Source organism: Paramormyrops kingsleyae, chromosome 2 (assembly GCF_048594095.1).
Source record: "Paramormyrops kingsleyae isolate MSU_618 chromosome 2, PKINGS_0.4, whole genome shotgun sequence".
Lineage (NCBI taxonomy): Eukaryota > Metazoa > Chordata > Actinopteri > Osteoglossiformes > Mormyridae > Paramormyrops > Paramormyrops kingsleyae.
In genome coordinates this window covers 19,230,069-19,247,308 of record NC_132798.1, presented here as the reverse complement: position 1 = coordinate 19,247,308, position 17,240 = coordinate 19,230,069, and the positions used below count along the sequence as shown (strand labels likewise).

Genomic DNA, 17,240 nt, shown 5'->3' with positions numbered 1-17,240 from the left:
ATGGCTACTTCCAGCAGGATAATGCACCATGTCACAAAGCTCGAATCATTTCAAATTGGTTTCTTGAACATGACAATGAGTTCACTGTACTAAAATGGCCCCCACAGTCACCAGATCTCAACCCAATAGAGCATCTTTGGGATGTGGTGGAACGGGAGCTTCGTGCCCTGGATGTGCATCCCACAAATCTCCATCAACTGCAAGATGCTATCCTATCAATATGGGCCAACATTTCTAAAGAATGCAAATTTCTAAAGAATGCAAATTACAGTATGTAGAGTTTACGAGAAAGCACTTGCATGTACATGTAACTTCTGCAGAGCTGAAGACACAGTACAATAGCAAACAAAAAAAGTCACACAGTCCTGCATAACACAAAAAACAGCAACATGGCAATGCAAGAACAACAAAATGACAACTAAATCATGTACTGTGGAAGCCAAAAACACAGCAATGGTGTATCTTTGCAGTTTATGGAAATATTTTTAAATATTTTGAAAGCTTAGTTAACTGTATTGCATGTGGTGGTTAACACGATTACACACATATATCATTTTTTGTGTAAAATTATCACAATGGGAAACTACAATAAGAACGTAAGAACATAAGAAATTTACAAACGAGAGGAGGCCATTCGGCCCATCAAGCTCGTTTGGGGAGAACTTAACTAATAGCTCAGAGTTGTTAAAATCTTATCTAGCTCTGATTTAAAGGAACCCATGGTTTTAGCTTCCACTACACTAGCAGGAAGACTATTCCATACTCTAACTACACGCTGTGTAAAGAAGTGCTTCCTCAAATTTGTTTTAAAATGTTCTCCCGTTAATTTCCACTTATGGCCACGAGTTCTAGTATTTAGACTAATATTGAAATAGTCATTTGGCTGAACAGCATCCAGACCCGTTAGAATCTTATAGACCTGAATCATATCCCCCCTTAGTCTCCTTTGCTCAAGGCTAAACAGATTCAGTTCCGCTAACCTCTCCTCATAAGACATTCCTCTAAGACCAGGAATCATTCTCGTAGCTCTTCGTTGCACCTTTTCTAAGGCAGCAATGTCCTTCTTGAGGTATGGTGACCAAACCTGCACACAGTATTCTAGGTGGGGTCTTACCAAGGAATTATATAAGTGTAACATCACCTCCCTTGACTTAAACTCCACACATCTAGAGATATAACCCAACATTCTGTTCGCCTTTTTTATTGCTTCCCCACACTGGCGAGAGTGGGACATGGAAGCATCAACATACATACCGAGATCTTTCTCGTAATCAGCTACCTTTATTTCAGTGGAACCCATAAAATATCTGTACTTTATATTTCTGCTCCCTGCATAGATTACCTTACATTTATCTGTGTTAAATTTCATCTGCCAAGTATCAGCCCATTCGCTAATCAATTAGATCAAAGCAACTGAAAATTATGGCAAATGTTGACAATTGTATAAAAACCATTTGAGTTTATATGAACTGAAACATTTGGAATGAAGAGATGAGAAATGATGTTCTGCTGTGCAGAACTGACATTATGTTGTGGGGATTACACTTTTTGTTTTGCAAATGTTATTTGTCATTTAAGAAATGCTCAAAAAAACTGAGAAAAACTGTAATGCAACAGAATAGAATAGAATGACTGTATTGTCATACTTACACTTTCAATAAAAAGAAGAAAAAAATGTCAAATGCACTTTTTGCCGATTTGCATGATTGTCCATGATTGTCATAGGGACCCGGTAGCCTTTTCCTGGAATCATAGGGCTACATGCACGGGACCCCCAGACGGCATGGCAGTGCCTCATAATTACAGACTGGGGGCAAATTACAGATAATAATTTACCTTATATTCAAAATTCACACAAAACCAATCCTGGAAGTTTGGATGATTTCATTCAGTTTTATTTATATAGCACTTTCAACATTCATTCATTTGTCCCCTGAGCTATTGCTACAAAATTCCATGCAATACTTACCTCGACGTTCTTTGCACTCTTGCTGTTTATTACGGAGAGCCAAATGTGCCAAAAATAAGTAAATACATCAATAATTAATTAATTGTGTCATGAATGATTTAAAATGGGAAATAAAGAAATTAATTAAATGTGTCAGGAATTATTTAAAATGTGAAATAAAAACATTATAAATTTCAAATAATAAATGTAAACTTTATTGTCATCTCTATTATATACATGTACACAGAGAGATGTCATATACAGTGGTACCTCAGAACTCAAAATTAATCCGTTCAGAACTCCGGATCGAATCCTAAAAAGTTCGAGTTCTGATCGAATTTTCCCCATAAGAAATAATGGAAACTAATTAATTGGTTCCCGGCCCCAAAAAATTACACCGAAATGTTTTTTTTTTAGCATTTAAATACAAAATGAACCGGATAAAACAAGAAAAGCATATACTGTACTATACACATCTAAGCAAATTTATCAAAACAGTATTTTTTAAAGTAAGAAAATAAATATCCAAACAATGTGTAATTGCTTTTGTTAAGTGAACGTATGGCCTAGGGAAAAAAACTGTTGGAAAGTCTTGTAGTGCGGGCATTTATTGACCTGAACCGCCTGCCAGAGGGAAGCAGGTTGAACAGGTGGTGGGCTGGGTGGGCAGAGTCTTTGGGAATGGACCTGGACCTGGAAAGGCAGCGGGAGTCGGCGAGCTCTTCCAGGGAGGGCAGAGGGCGGCCTATGGTCTTTTGGGCTGTGTTAATGACCCTCTGCAGGGCCTTCCTGTCTGCTGCCGGGCATCCCGCATACCACACTGTGATGCTGAAGGTGAGTATGCTTTCGATGACTGACCGGTAGAAGGACACCTGCAGCTTCTGTTCCAGATGGTTTTTCCTGACAATTCTCAGGAAATGCAGACGCTGCTGGGCCTTCTTGGTCATTGCTTTAGTGTTGGTGGACCAAGTCAGATCTTCGGTGATGTGTACCCCTAAGAATTTAACTGACGCCACCCGCTCAATGCAGTCCCCGTTGAGATTTAGTGGGGCATGGGCAGTGTGTTTGCGACTGAAGTCTATGATGACTTCCTTGGTTTTTATTGTGTTGAGAAGTAAGTTGTTTGATGCGCTCCAAGTTGCAAGTGACTGCACCTCATCTCTGTATGCTGTCTCATCACCCCCTGAAATGAGACCGACCACTGTGGTATCATCCGCAAACTTTATGATGAGGTTGGAGGGGTGGATGGGGGAACAATCTGATGTATAGAGTGTGTACAGGAGTGGGCTCAACACACAGCCTTGGGGGGAGCCAGTGCTGAGTGTGAGCGAAGGGGAAAGATGGCAACCGAGTCTCACTTGCTGTGGCCTATTGGAGAGGAAGTCTTTAATCCAAGCGCAGGTGGAGGGGGGGAGGCGTAAATCCAGGATTTTTTTGATCAGAATGTCCGGATTTATTGTGTTGAAGGCTGAGCTGAAATCTATGAAGAGCAGTCTTACATAGTTAACCGGGTGGTCAAGGTGTCTCAGCGTCGCATGGAGGGTGATGGCGATGGCGTCCTCGGTGGAACGGTTTGCCCTGTAGGCTAACTGGTGGGATTCAAATGATGAAGGGAGGTAGTCTTTGATGTGCTTGGCAACCAGTTTTTCCAGGCACTTCATTACCACAGATGTTAATGCCACGGGCCTAAAGTCGTTCAGATTTTTGCTGGCAGATGTTTTTGAAACTGGAATGATGGTGGAGGATTTCCAGCAGTATGGGACGATGGCTCGGGGACAGGGAGATGTTGAAGATCTCTATCGGCAGTCTATCGCTCATCCTGCTAGTTCCCGATGTAGAGGGTTGAATTTCGGACCGTAAACTACTGAAATTGTGGCAGCGTATTTGAAACAGCGAAAATAACGGGACTGAATATTGTAAAGCAGAAATAAGACTGAATGTTACTGCTTAAATAATAAAGATGCGAATAAAACACATGGAATATTTTCAACTGAATTTGTTCTTTTGAAATTTATTTTGAGGCGAAATTAAATTAACTGAATTCATGTGGTTGAATTATAAACATGCACTTTAAAATATGTATGTTTTGGAACTTAATTTTGGATTATTCGATAAGTGTAATTCAACGTGTTTTTTTCCATCAACGACTTTTGTCATTATAATTTACTTCCACACCCCTCTTGGTCGTCGACTGCGAGTGACTTCACTCCCCATACAATCACGCCCCACAGTATAGACCCACCCCTGACCCTTGTAAGACATGGGAAATGCAATTGTAAATGGACTTTTCATTTGAAATGTGGCAGTCAGTGTTCGTTCGCGAAAGCGAAAAAGCAAACGGTAATGCAAAATTTGCAATTGCATTTGAATTATGTCCACATATGGAATACGCAATTGCAAATTCAATTTGCAATTCCTTTTGAAAAATGTCCGGGATTTCCCTCCATAATATGACGCCTTTGATCATGATATTTAAATTTAAAGTTGTCCGCCACGATGCATTACTGATTTGCCAGTTAATGTTAGATATAATGTTTATAAAACTTAAATGTGTCTAGAGCTAATCGCGTGATATTTGGTAAAGTACTGACAACGTTATTTACTTGAAAGAGATTTGTAACATCTGCATTTTTCTTTTTTGTCAGAGGAACAGCCATTTTCAGCAGATGAAATAACGTACATAAGAACATAAGAACTATACAAACGAGAGGAGGCCATTCGGCCCATCGAGCTCGCTTGGGGAGAACTTAACTAATAGCTCAGAGTTGTTAAAATCTTATCTAGCCCTGATTTAAAGGAACCCAAGGATTCAGCTTGCACTACGTTATCAGGAAGACTATTCCATACTCTGACTACACGCTGTGTAAAGAAGTGCTTCCTTAAATCCAGTTTGAAATGTTCTCCCGCTAATTTCCACCTATGGCCACGAGTTCTTGTATTTGAACTAATGCTGAAGTAACTATTCGGTTGAACAGCATCCAAACCTGTTAGAATCTTATAGACCTGGATCATGTCCCCCCTCAGTCTCCTTTGCTTGAGGCTGAACAGATTTAGCTCAAATAACCTTTCCTCGTATGACATTCCTCTAAGACCAGGAATCATTCTTGTGGCCCTACGCTGCACCTTTTCTAAGGCCGCTATGTCCTTTTTAAGATATGGTGACCAAACCTGTACACAATATTCTAGGTGAGGTCTCACCAAGGAATTGTATAATCTTAGCATTACCTCCCTTGACTTAAACTCCACACACCTGGAGATGTACCCCAACATCCTATTGGCCTTTTTTATTGCTTCCCCACACTGGCGAGAATGAGACATGGAAGCATCAACATACACACCAAGGTACGCCAGACCCATGCATGATCCATCTCGATAAACAATATAGGTCCGCCCCCTGCAATATATGACGTTGTAATTAAAAATTGCAGCTGTATTTGTGGTGCGAGATTACCAAATAAATTAGTATTTATTTTGGTAAAGAAAATAATTTAAATTGGGGGCGGGGGGGGGGGGGTGAAGCCAACTTAAATATTGATAGTTACATGCGGCCCTCTCCCCCTTCCTACGCCCCTGGCCCAGGGTAACACTGAGCCCAGATCAGTGACTTTCTATACCAGTTACCTCATTCCGAAGAAATTCAAGGAAGTGTCTTTATTTCGCACTTCCCGTTTTAGTAATAATTCTAAATCTTTAAAAATTCTGCTGAAATTCAAGTACTCGAATATCTTAAGGTGTGTATCACTGTTTATTACCTATCCCAACACCGCCGAGCGATTCTTCTTGTTTTTGTAGTGCTATTTATGTGGACAGTTATGTAACTGTATATATTCGCAGTATACATTTTAGCCGTGTCCCGTTTTGAACTTATACAGGACGCGTGCAAAAAATTATTCTTTACGTCTCTGTAGTATGTTAAGCTCGGTTCTTGAGCTTTCGATAATACTTATCTGTTTTAGTATTAATAAATAGGATCATATTTTTAAAGTGAAAGAGAAAGTAAAAAATATTTATTTTTTTTAAAAGAACGTTATGTTCGATAGATTAAATGAAATGAAATGAAAGGAATCTAAATAAAGTTTACCAAATGTACAAAAACGAGGCTGAAGATTCTTATTCGTCAGTTTCTTATTCGCAAGATCCGTGCCACCTTAAATCGACATTATGCATCTTCTGTCTTGTATAGTCCTTAAAATAACATGCATTTTTTTCTGCAGCACTCTATAGTGTAATACTCTAGTGAGACAAATTGGTCTTTAGGCCACTTGAAATTAATAAATTGTTTTACATGACTCAAACTTCTAAAATATTGATGAGTAGGGGATTTTATATTTTATATTTTTAGCGAAAAGACGAACGGCAACAGAGATATACTAAAACTAGAAAAGCTCTCAAACAGCTCGCGAAGGGTAATATTACTCGGTATATTGATGCCCTGCCAGGATTTTAATACCGTGGGCCCACACACAATCTGACAAACGATAAAAACCATTGTCCGAGAAGCGTCAAATTGAAAAATCCGAGGCTGACATTCAATATTTTTCACCCACAGTTTTTGAGGTGAAAAAAACGGATTTTTTGAAAAATATAAAATATAAAAAAAATCGAGGCGGCACCAAAAAATTGAGGCGGGTGGCCATGTAATACAATTTATTAATTTTAAGTGGCCTTATGGAAAAACTACCAATTTCAGAAGGCATTTTTAATTAGTAAAATATCTTCAAACTCAGGATATAGTAAGTGTAATAGTTGTGTCACATATATTGGGCTTTCTAACAATTATTTTGTCATTGACAAGTTAAGTCGCTGTCATAATGGCATTATGGCAGAGCATGCATTGATTTTAAATGGGTCTTAATGGGAAAAAATACTAGTTTCGAAGAACATTATTTTAGGAACCCGACAGTAAAAAAATCTTCAAATACAGTGTATTGTAAGTGGAATAGTTGATGTATCCATGAGCACAAATTACGAGGGGTTGGGACTTATACCCCCCAAATAATCAACCAGCTAATACAACCCCTGTATGACATCGCCAAAATAAATTTCTGTCAATACAGCAGAACGTGCATTATGCCTATTTAAGTATTTAAGGTATTCTACTTGGTAGTTGCAGTCTCTCGTGCGATTTCCCCATCTGCATGGAGTTCATACATGAACACCAAGTCACACAATTCCTAGCGAACAATCTCTATTACCCCAGTCAAGCTATACCATTCATATATAAAATGTATAGAAAATTTGATATTTTTACATTGTTGTTAAAAAGCAGAAACATTGACAAACATGAAATCACCAATGTCTTTAATTCAATGTAGGACATTATACATATAATTACACTAAAATAAATACCTAAACATCATCAGATTGGCTGGCATTCGAGGGTGGGAGCCTCGATGGACGATTGTCAGCTACGGAACCTGGCACTTGGTACAAGGAATGTAAACTCTTTGGTGGGATAGGACCTAGAGCTGCTGTGGGAGGTAGAGAGATACCAACTAGATGAAGTTGTGCTCACCTCAACGCATGGTTTGGGCTCTGGTACCAAACTCCTGGGAAGGGGCTGGACTCCATTCCACTCTGGAGTTGACCATGGTGAGAGGTAACAGACAGGGCTGGGTCTACTTGAAGCCCCCTGGATCAGTGCCAGCAAGTTGTAGTGAACAAGTGGGAGTGAAGGAGTGAGAGGTCACCCGCCCAGTGAACGAGTGGGTCACCTCCCTTTGACTTAGAGTTGGGGGATGGGCTCTGATTGTTTTCTGTGCATATGTGCCAAACACCAGTTAGGAGTATCCGGCCTTCTTGGAGACCTTGAAGGGGGTGCTGAACGGCTCCCCTTCTGGGCACTTCATTGTTCTGCTGGGGGACTTTAATGCTCACGTGGGTAATGACAGTGAAACCTAGAGGGGTGTGATTGGGAGGAATGGCCTGCCCGAATAGAATCTGAGCGGTGATCAGTTATTGAACTTCTGTGCTAAGCACAGTTTGTCCATAATGAACACCATGTTCTAACATGAGGGTGTTCATAAGTGCACCAGAGCAACCTACAGTAGGCTGCAGTTCAATGATCGATTTTATAATTGTATCTTTGGATCTGTGCCTGTATGTTTTGAAGAGAGGAGCTGAGCTGTCAGTTGATCACCACCTGGTGGTGACCTGGTTCCTGGTTCCGGATAGATCTGGTAGACCCAGATGCATAGTGAAGGTTTGCTGGAAGTGTCTGGCGGAGACCCCAGTCTGGGAGATCTGAAGCTCGCACCTCCAGCAGTACTTCTCTTGCGTCAAGAGGGAGCCAGGGGACATTGAGTCTGAATGGGCCATGTTCCGTGACTCCATTGCTGAGGCAGCAGTGCGGAGTTGTGGTCGTAAGGTTGTTAGTAGTTGTCGCTGTTGTAATCCCCAAACCCCATGGTGGACACCAGCGGTAAAGGAAGCTGTCAGGCTGAAGGAGACCTTCTGAGCTTGGTTAGCTTGTGGGACTCCTGAAGCAGCTGATAGGTACCAGCAGGCCAAGCGGAAAGTGGCTTTGCGGTTGCTGAAACCATGGAGAAGGACTTTCGGTCGGCCTCGAAAAGATTCTGGCAAACTGTCAGGCGACTCAGGAATAGGAAGCAGGGATTCACCCATGCTGTTTACAGCAAAGAAGGAGAACTATTAACCTCAAATGGGGATAACGTCAGGCAGTGGAACGAATATTTCCTGAATCCTTGCAGGAGAGCGATAAATGGATCAGTGCAGCATCTGAAATAATGCAAGCGCTGTACTGTTCAGTCATGGTAAAGAAGGAGCTGAGCCAGAAGGTAACGCTTTAGATTTACCAGTTAATCTATGTTTCTACCCTTACCTATGGTCATGAGCTTTGGGTAATTACCAAAAGAATGAGTTCACAGATGCAAGCAACAGAAATGAGTTCCCTGCTTAGACTGCTTCCCCAGCGAATCCGACTCCAGATAAATGGCAAAAAATGGATGGATAGGTGGTTTACAGCTGAAAAAAAAAATAGAATTCGGTTTCAGTAAAAAAAATCATTTTTCTGCATCACTACTACTTATAACATTGATAGTATGAAAAGCAATCGTACATTCTGTTTATTTTACTGATGAGAGGGAAAAGATGTGAGCCTGTTAAAACCACCCTGTTGCACTTATTTATAGATTATTTAAAATGTATATTGTGGCACTTGGCAGACCAGGTGTTATGGATTGTGGGGAACATGGATCGAGGAAACAGGAGCGAGACTCACGGAATCAGGTGAACTTGGGGTTTAATCAAACAGGCAGACAAAGCAGGACCAAATGACAACACAACATCAATAACCAGACTGGGGAAACATACTCGAACGTGGACTTAAATACATCAGACTAATTAACAACAATGTGAAACAGCTGGTAACATGGGGATTCCACACAAGGTAGCCAGGGCACACGGGGAGATCGGATGAGCAAGGCATGACACCAAGGTATTGCAGTAGTGGCCAAAGAGACGATTCCATATGAAGTTTCTCTTTTAATGTAGTCCTGGGCATAGATATGAAAGCCTAGGTGCATCGTCTCGCTGTTCCACTTATTGCCGCTTTCATTGTCAGCATCTTGGAGTGGTACTTAGTACTTAGCAGTTCACACTGTGGGTGGCGAGAGCAACAGTTCTGGCTACCAAGCCGTAATGCTAGCGACTCTGACATGGATGGAATAGGCGAGGACAAGGTCATTCAGTATACTCGTCTGGGGGCTGCAAAGCAAACTAACATGTAGCTTATCTTTGTGTTTACTGCCAATAGGATTTAATTTATCAAAGCACATGTAATTATGTTAAACACTAATGCTAGAAATAAGTAACATTAAAGTTACAGATGATTCACATTGTTTTGTATGCTATGGTGCCAAAAATAGTATGCAATTTCCTTAATCCAGCCCTGGCTGGAGGTACCCATTGGGCACCGCAACAACATGCTGGACTAGTGCTGCCAGTAGTGTAAATAATGTAAGTAGCGAAAATAGCTGTGCATTTATCATGGACATGGGACACGGCTAGTACACTCTTGGATACTTGCGCTAAGTGCGTGAACATGTCCGGTTTTATCGCACCATCCACACTTCTCTATGTTGTTCTTGTTACCCGAGTTATTTTTCGCCCTCTCACCACAGTGTCTGCTGTCCCTTCAGCGTCACTTGCCCGCCCTCGATGGGTCCCTGTGAACTAGTTCCTGCACATTGCCCATTTCCTGCGCCCCCTGCTGGCTAATCTGCTGCAGGACATCCTCAGTCTCCAAGGTAAGGTCCATTAACAACTGTAATTTTCAGGACAGTCCCTTGTCCCTCATGCTGACAATGAATCTGTCTGTAATGTGCTCATTTCTGCTAGCACTGAATTTGCAATTCTTGCTCAGCTCTTACAGGGTTTTTCTATGACTTTTGGAACCATATGGCCCAGTGTGCCAAGTTAAAACTGTGTGGCAGGTTAAACTTAGGCATGTTTATCTCTATCCATATACTTCCGACACCATGACAATAAAGTATAGAGAGGAAGGTTCCCATATTCAGAACTATTATTTTATTAAACTGTAAAGGTACACGGAAGTATGTTACATGCTACTTATCTCTACCTCTTTCCAACTTCGTTCACACACGTGGTGCACACATGCAGGTCCAAACTATCATGGGTCACATGCACTGTCGGCCAACCAAATTATCTGCACGTCAGTACAGTACCTTGACAGTGAACCGAATCATTTTCAAGGTTGTTGTTAGCTTATGAGTTTGGCAAGCTATAAAAGTAGCCCGTTTACATACACTCACGGCTAACTCCTGAATAAACGAAACCACAAATGTGAAGGGGTTACTGCTTCAAAGTAGCAGTGCAAATCTAGGGCTGGGCATCGTTTCGATACCAGTACCAGAACTATACCTTGATTTCGAAACCAGTTCCCAAACAATACTTTTTTAATACTAATATGTTTTTAAATCAATTTCAACAACAACAAAAATACATTAAACATTATAGCACAAATCTTTTATTTAAACAAGTTTTTTTTTGGTTAGTTACTAGGGGATCGGTTGTGATCATAAGGTCTTTTATTTATATTTTACTTATATGACCTGCAACATGTTTATAATTCATAAATAAATCTGGCCAGCAGATCGATCTTTCCTTTTTCACAGAATAAAAACAAGCTGGCAAGTTGTTCCACTGCTGACACCGGCAATATTAGACAAAACTATATTGCCACAGAATAAAAAGACAATGTAACGTCATCCTGTAAATGTGTGCTGGCACATTTCACCACCAGCATCAGCAATATAAAAGGAAACGCAACCAAAAACGTATTCAATCTTATTGAGGTACAAAAATAATTCCATCTGCTCCGTCTCCTTTTCTGTTCTTCCGCCTAACTTCCATGTTTGCACCAGTGCTTGTGGTCAAGCAATCAGTGTAAACGCCTCCACAGTAGTACCTCCGAGGACATGACATCAGACCAAGTTCCAATGATGATGATACACATGCACACTTGCTCTCTCCTGGTGTTTCACGTGAAATAAGATGGGGGGCATATTTGGGCTGAAATGAGGGGCATATCTGCAATTCGCCCTGGTGCGCGGAGTTACAGTATTTACTCGCACTGTCTCCAAAAATGGTGACAAAACGCGACTAAATGGTTTCAGTCTGGATGCCCTTTGAGCCACACTTCTGATTTCTTAGACATTGTTTACAATAGGCAACAAACAAGAACATCAACACAGAGGGGAGCCAGTTCACATGTCCGTGTCTGGGCATGAAGTGTTTGTATAACATGTTAGACAGCCAATCACCAGCTGCATGCCTTTTAGCTCACAGACGCTGAGATTTACTGTTTGGGGATTGGAATACCACACCTGGTGCATGACGCTCATTATGGACACAGGTATGTGCTAGGTAGTCCACTAATGATTTTTAATGTAATTTAATTTATATACGTTTTATCATATAGTACAACTGGTCCTTCGATGTAATAAAATAACAATACCAATAATCATCACTTTATTAATCCCCGTGGGGAAATTGTCTTTTACGCATCCCTGAACTTGCTCTTTGCAGAGTAAGCTGTCCGCGAAGGGCCAGATGCTGCCCCCTAATCATGCCTAATCATACGTATATATACACACACACACACACACACACACACACACACACACACACACACACACACACACACACACACACACACACACACACACACACACTGTGTGTGTGTGTGTGGATTATGTTTGTATTACATTGTGGGGACCAAATGTTCTCCACAAAGTAATAAAAACCTGTTTTGACATTATACGGACATATTTTTTGATTGCATTCATTTGTAAAATGCATTCATTTTTTCATTGAATTGCATTGTGGGGACCTGAAAAACAGGTCCCTACAAAGATTTGTGAATACAATCAAAAAACTAAAAATGTCAGAAGTCTCATATTTTGTTTGGTTACTTATGGTTCAGGTTAGGGCTGGGTAGGGGTTAAGGTCGTCGTGTTGGGATTAGATTTTTCCCCATAGAAATTAATGGAGAGTCCTCACAAAGGTATAAGTACAAACCTGTGTGTGTGTGTGTGTGTGTGTGTGTATTGGCTTAGCAAAATAAAATATAACACCAATTACGAAAACGAAACCTTTTCTGAATTCTGCCTACAAAGATCACAGGATACATGGAAGGGCTCAGATTGTTAGCATCATGAAGAACGATGATCTTGGTGTTTTTAGTTAACCATATTAATCGATGTAGCTTCTGTGTTTTGAAACTGCCAAACATAAAATTGGCCAGCAATCAGTATTTTTTGTCATCTCTCCCCAGGTTTCCAAATCAGAAGTTGCAACTTCATGGAGAAAACTTCAAGAAAAAGTTTTTTTTTGTCATTAGTACTTCTTGGAATTATGTGGCTAGTCTATAAAATTCCCTTAGGACGGAATCTGACTACATATCCACATTTATGGGGAAATATTTTACATCTACCAGTTAATCTGAGTAATCAGCATGCAAAGAACTTGACTGAGCAAAATATAACGCCGATTAAGGACACAAAGCATTTCCTGGTCTCTGCCTACAAAGATCACAGGATTGATGGAACCATTCGTATCATTAGCATATTTAGGAGGGATGATGTCAGAAGACTGTATTGTATAATTGGTTGTGCTCAACATGGATATTTGGTTACAGCAGCAGATGTTGACATACACCGTGATCATTTTGGGTTCCCTTACCACACCACAGACCTGCTGTGTAAAACTGAACCAAAGTGTGATGCTGCAAATGTCACCATCAGTAATTCTCCATACACCACAGACATTCCAGATATGATCTTCCTACCCATACGAAACAGAGAGAGAAACGAGCACAACTTCAAATACAACTTCACTGTCTGCATCTCCAACCTCTTTGGAACTTATAACAATGTACTGCAGTTTGTGCAGACCATAGAAGTGTACAAACTCCTTGGCATACAGAAGGTGGTCATCTATAACACCAGCTGTGGTCCAGACCTTGACAAGGTTCTGCAGTTCTACAGGGAAGAGGGTACACTTGAAATCCTCCCATGGCCAATAGATCAGTTCCTCAATCCCTCCAAAGGCTGGAACTTTGAAGAGCATAAAGGTGACCTCCATTACTATGGGCAGTTAACTACTCTGAACGACTATCTACAGAAACATGTACAGATCCAAGTATCTTCTGCTGAATGACATTGATGAAATAATTATGCCTTATCAACATGCTACACTGGAGCTTCTCCTGGAGGACCTGCAAAGGCAAAACCCCACAGTAGGAGTCTTTCTTATCGAGAATCATATCTTCCCCAAAACCATCTTTGATGATATGGGCAGATTCAACTTAACACAGTGGAAAAATGTTCCAGGAATAAACATCTTGATACACATTTACCGGGAACCTGACAGGAAAAATGTTTTCAACCCCACCAAGATGATCATAAACCCAAGGCAAGTGGTGCAGACATCAGTGCATTCAGTGTTGAAGAATTATGGAGACACATTGAGAGTTCCACCTAATGTGTGCAGAATTATACATGTCAGAGTTCCTCTACAGGGGAGTCTCACCAAAGAGCAACTCATTGTGGACACAAAGCTGTGGGAGTATCAGAAGGATCTTGTGCAAAATATTGACAGTGTGCTGAATAAATCAGGAATTTAATTGAACTTTTTTGTTGCTAATATATAGCACTTTCAACAACGCTCATTCATTTGTTCACTCAGCTATTACTCTGAAATTGAGTGTAACATTGCACAGAGGCCTAGGTCCACAGAGAGTAAGCCTGAGGCTACAACGATGAGGAAAACATCCCTCAGAGACAGGAAGAGACCCTGAAAGAAACCAGGCTCAAGTGGGTAGCCCGGCCTCCGCCGGCTGGCACCGCACAGTATTAATGCTCATAATGCTGCACTACCTGCTGATTTGAATACATTGGTTCTTGCTTTGTTTGGTACTGTAGATGTTCTGTAGCTCTTGCTCCAGTACTGCTTACAGTTTTACCTTATTCGTTGCAAGCTCAGCCTAGTCGCACTTATGAGTAGCTGACTCCTTGACAGCCACATGTTCGTAATGTTCTGTTTGACTTACTGTGTATGTTACTGTGAATAAAAATGTAGATTTGTTTAAAAATATTGAGTGGTATACACACACACACACACACACACACACACACACACACACATATATATATATATATATATATATTTTGTCACGATCCGCTCTGTTCGATCCCGATGTGTGCCACGCCCACCTCGTTACCTCGTGTGATTCCCTGATTGTTCTCACCTGTGGCTCGTTACCAGTAGCTTGTCTTTTGTATTTAGTCCTTGTCTCAGTCAGTCTACCCAGATCCGTCATTGTATTGTTTGTTCCTGTCAGCCTTCCCTCCGTGAATAAACCCCGTTTGTCCGTATTTATGGCTCCAGTCGCCTGCTTTCCGGCTCGCCTGATCCCCATCGTGACATATATACATACACACGCACACACACACACACACACACACACACACACACACACATATACATATACACATACACATATATATACACACACATATATACACATATACATACATACATACATACATACATACATACATATATATATACATATACTGTATATACTTGTATTAAGCTAAACAAAGACTGATAATTCAAAATGTGGATAAAAACAGCAGTAGTTCAAATATGCAGCATTCAATAAATTGATTAAAAGAGCATTTAATTCTGATTAAAGTTACTCTTAATGACAAATACTGCCCATTCATCCATTTTCTGAAACCACTTATCCTGTCCAGGGAGGCTTGGAGCCTATGGGTGTAAGACAGGGACCAACCCAGGATGGGGCACCAACCCATCAGCATGTTTTGGTGGGGGGGGGGGGTGCAGACTGGAGTACCTGGAGGAAACCCCATGATGGGGTTCATTTCACAGGTTTTTCTCAGCTCCCTGCTGTAAGAGTACTGTTGATTTATCATGTTGAGCATATGCCTTCTGAATTTATACAAAAGTGTTGAATGTCTTGTCTGTCCGCCATTGTTTTCTTCATTGTGACCTTGACAGTGCTAGGACTCCCCCTCTTGTCTAGTGGCTTTTTCTGCTGTGGCTCATAGAGTGAACGCCACCTTTGCCATGCCAGTGTGGCTGAGCATTCCAAAGACCCTGAGCACAATGAATAGCCGACTACGCCATCCCAGGAATTTTACCCTGGGAATGTATGAAGAATGGTGGAAATGGGTCACAAGCACACAGGTTCGGTCAACTGAAGTGGGACAGAGACATGTTTGGGACACACCTGCCACATATTCTGACACAGATCTAAACTTATCCCTGTGGTCAAGATTTAACAATATCAATAGGGAGCACCATTTCATCTGCAATCAACACTTTCTACGGAGAATACCGTGTACTTGCGTGCACGCTACTCCGGTATGCCTCATCGCATATGGCAACAGCGCATCCCAATTTAACTGATTCTGGTCCACAAACAATGAAAGCATCGCCAGCAGGGTGTGACTGAATTGTTCCACCAATCTGTCAGACTGGGGTTAATAAGGGGATGTTTGTGTCTTATGAATGTCAAACAGCTGACACAGGTCTTGAAAAACCTGAGACTAGATATTCCTGCCTTGATCAGTGTAGAGTGCGCAGCAGACCAACACACCCACTCTTCTACTAGGACTCACGCTACCATAATCGCTTCCTGATTTGCCAAGAAATAGCCATCTGTCCACTTAGAAAAAAATAGGGCTACTATCTAATATGGCCACCAACAGCTCCTGTGGGGCCCCTCCCACCTCCTTCAGCGACGCACACTCCATACACCAACGCCTAACGTCCCCCAGCCGCCCCCCCCACCTCCTTCAGCGACGCACACTCCATACACCAACGCCTAACGTCCCCCAGCCGCCCCCCCACCTCCTTCAGCGACGCACACTCCATACACCAACGCCTAACGTCCCCCAGCCGCCCCCCCACCTCCTTCAGCGACGCACACTCCATACACCAACGCCTAACGTCCCCCAGCCGCCCCCCCACCTCCTTCAGCGACGCACACTCCATACACCAACGCCTAACGTCCCCCAGCCGCCCCCCCACCTCCTTCAGCGACGCACACTCCATACACCAACGCCTAACGTCCCCCAGCCGCCCCCCCCACCTCCTTCAGCGACGCACACTCCATACACCAACGCCTAACGTCCCCCAGCCGCCCCCCCACCTCCTTCAGCGACGCACACTCCATACACCAACGCCTAACGTCCCCCAGCCGCCCCCCCACCTCCTTCAGCGACGCACACTCCATACACCAACGCCTAACGTCCCCCAGCCGCCCCCCCACCTCCTTCAGCGACGCACACTCCATACACCAACGCCTAACGTCCCCCAGCCGCCCCCCCACCTCCTTCAGCGACGCACACTCCATACACCAACGCCTAACGTCCCCCAGCCGCCCCCCCACCTCCTTCAGCGACGCACACTCCATACACCAACGCCTAACGTCCCCCAGCCGCCCCCCCACCTCCTTCAGCGACGCACACTCCATACACCAACGCCTAACGTCCCCCAGCCGCCCCCCCACCTCCTTCAGCGACGCACACTCCATACACCAACGCCTAACGTCCCCCAGCCACCCCAGCCTGAAGAAACAGTCCCAAAATTTAGCTTGGACCTACTGCACCATCCAAGTGCCCACAGCCAACGCTGTACACGAGCTACCATACCACTGTCTGTGCTGGTCAGCTCCCTTCAGCCCCCTGTGGTCCTGCTACTTTCTGCACCAACATCCCTT

The 17,240-nt window shown here is 42.5% G+C and overlaps 1 pseudogene; it reads left to right on the top strand.

The window, feature by feature from the left end:
* Positions 1-5,575: 5,575 nt before the first annotated feature.
* LOC111858774 (beta-1,4-galactosyltransferase galt-1-like) lies at positions 5,576-15,156 on the top strand (annotated as a pseudogene).
* Positions 15,157-17,240: the final 2,084 nt, after the last annotated feature.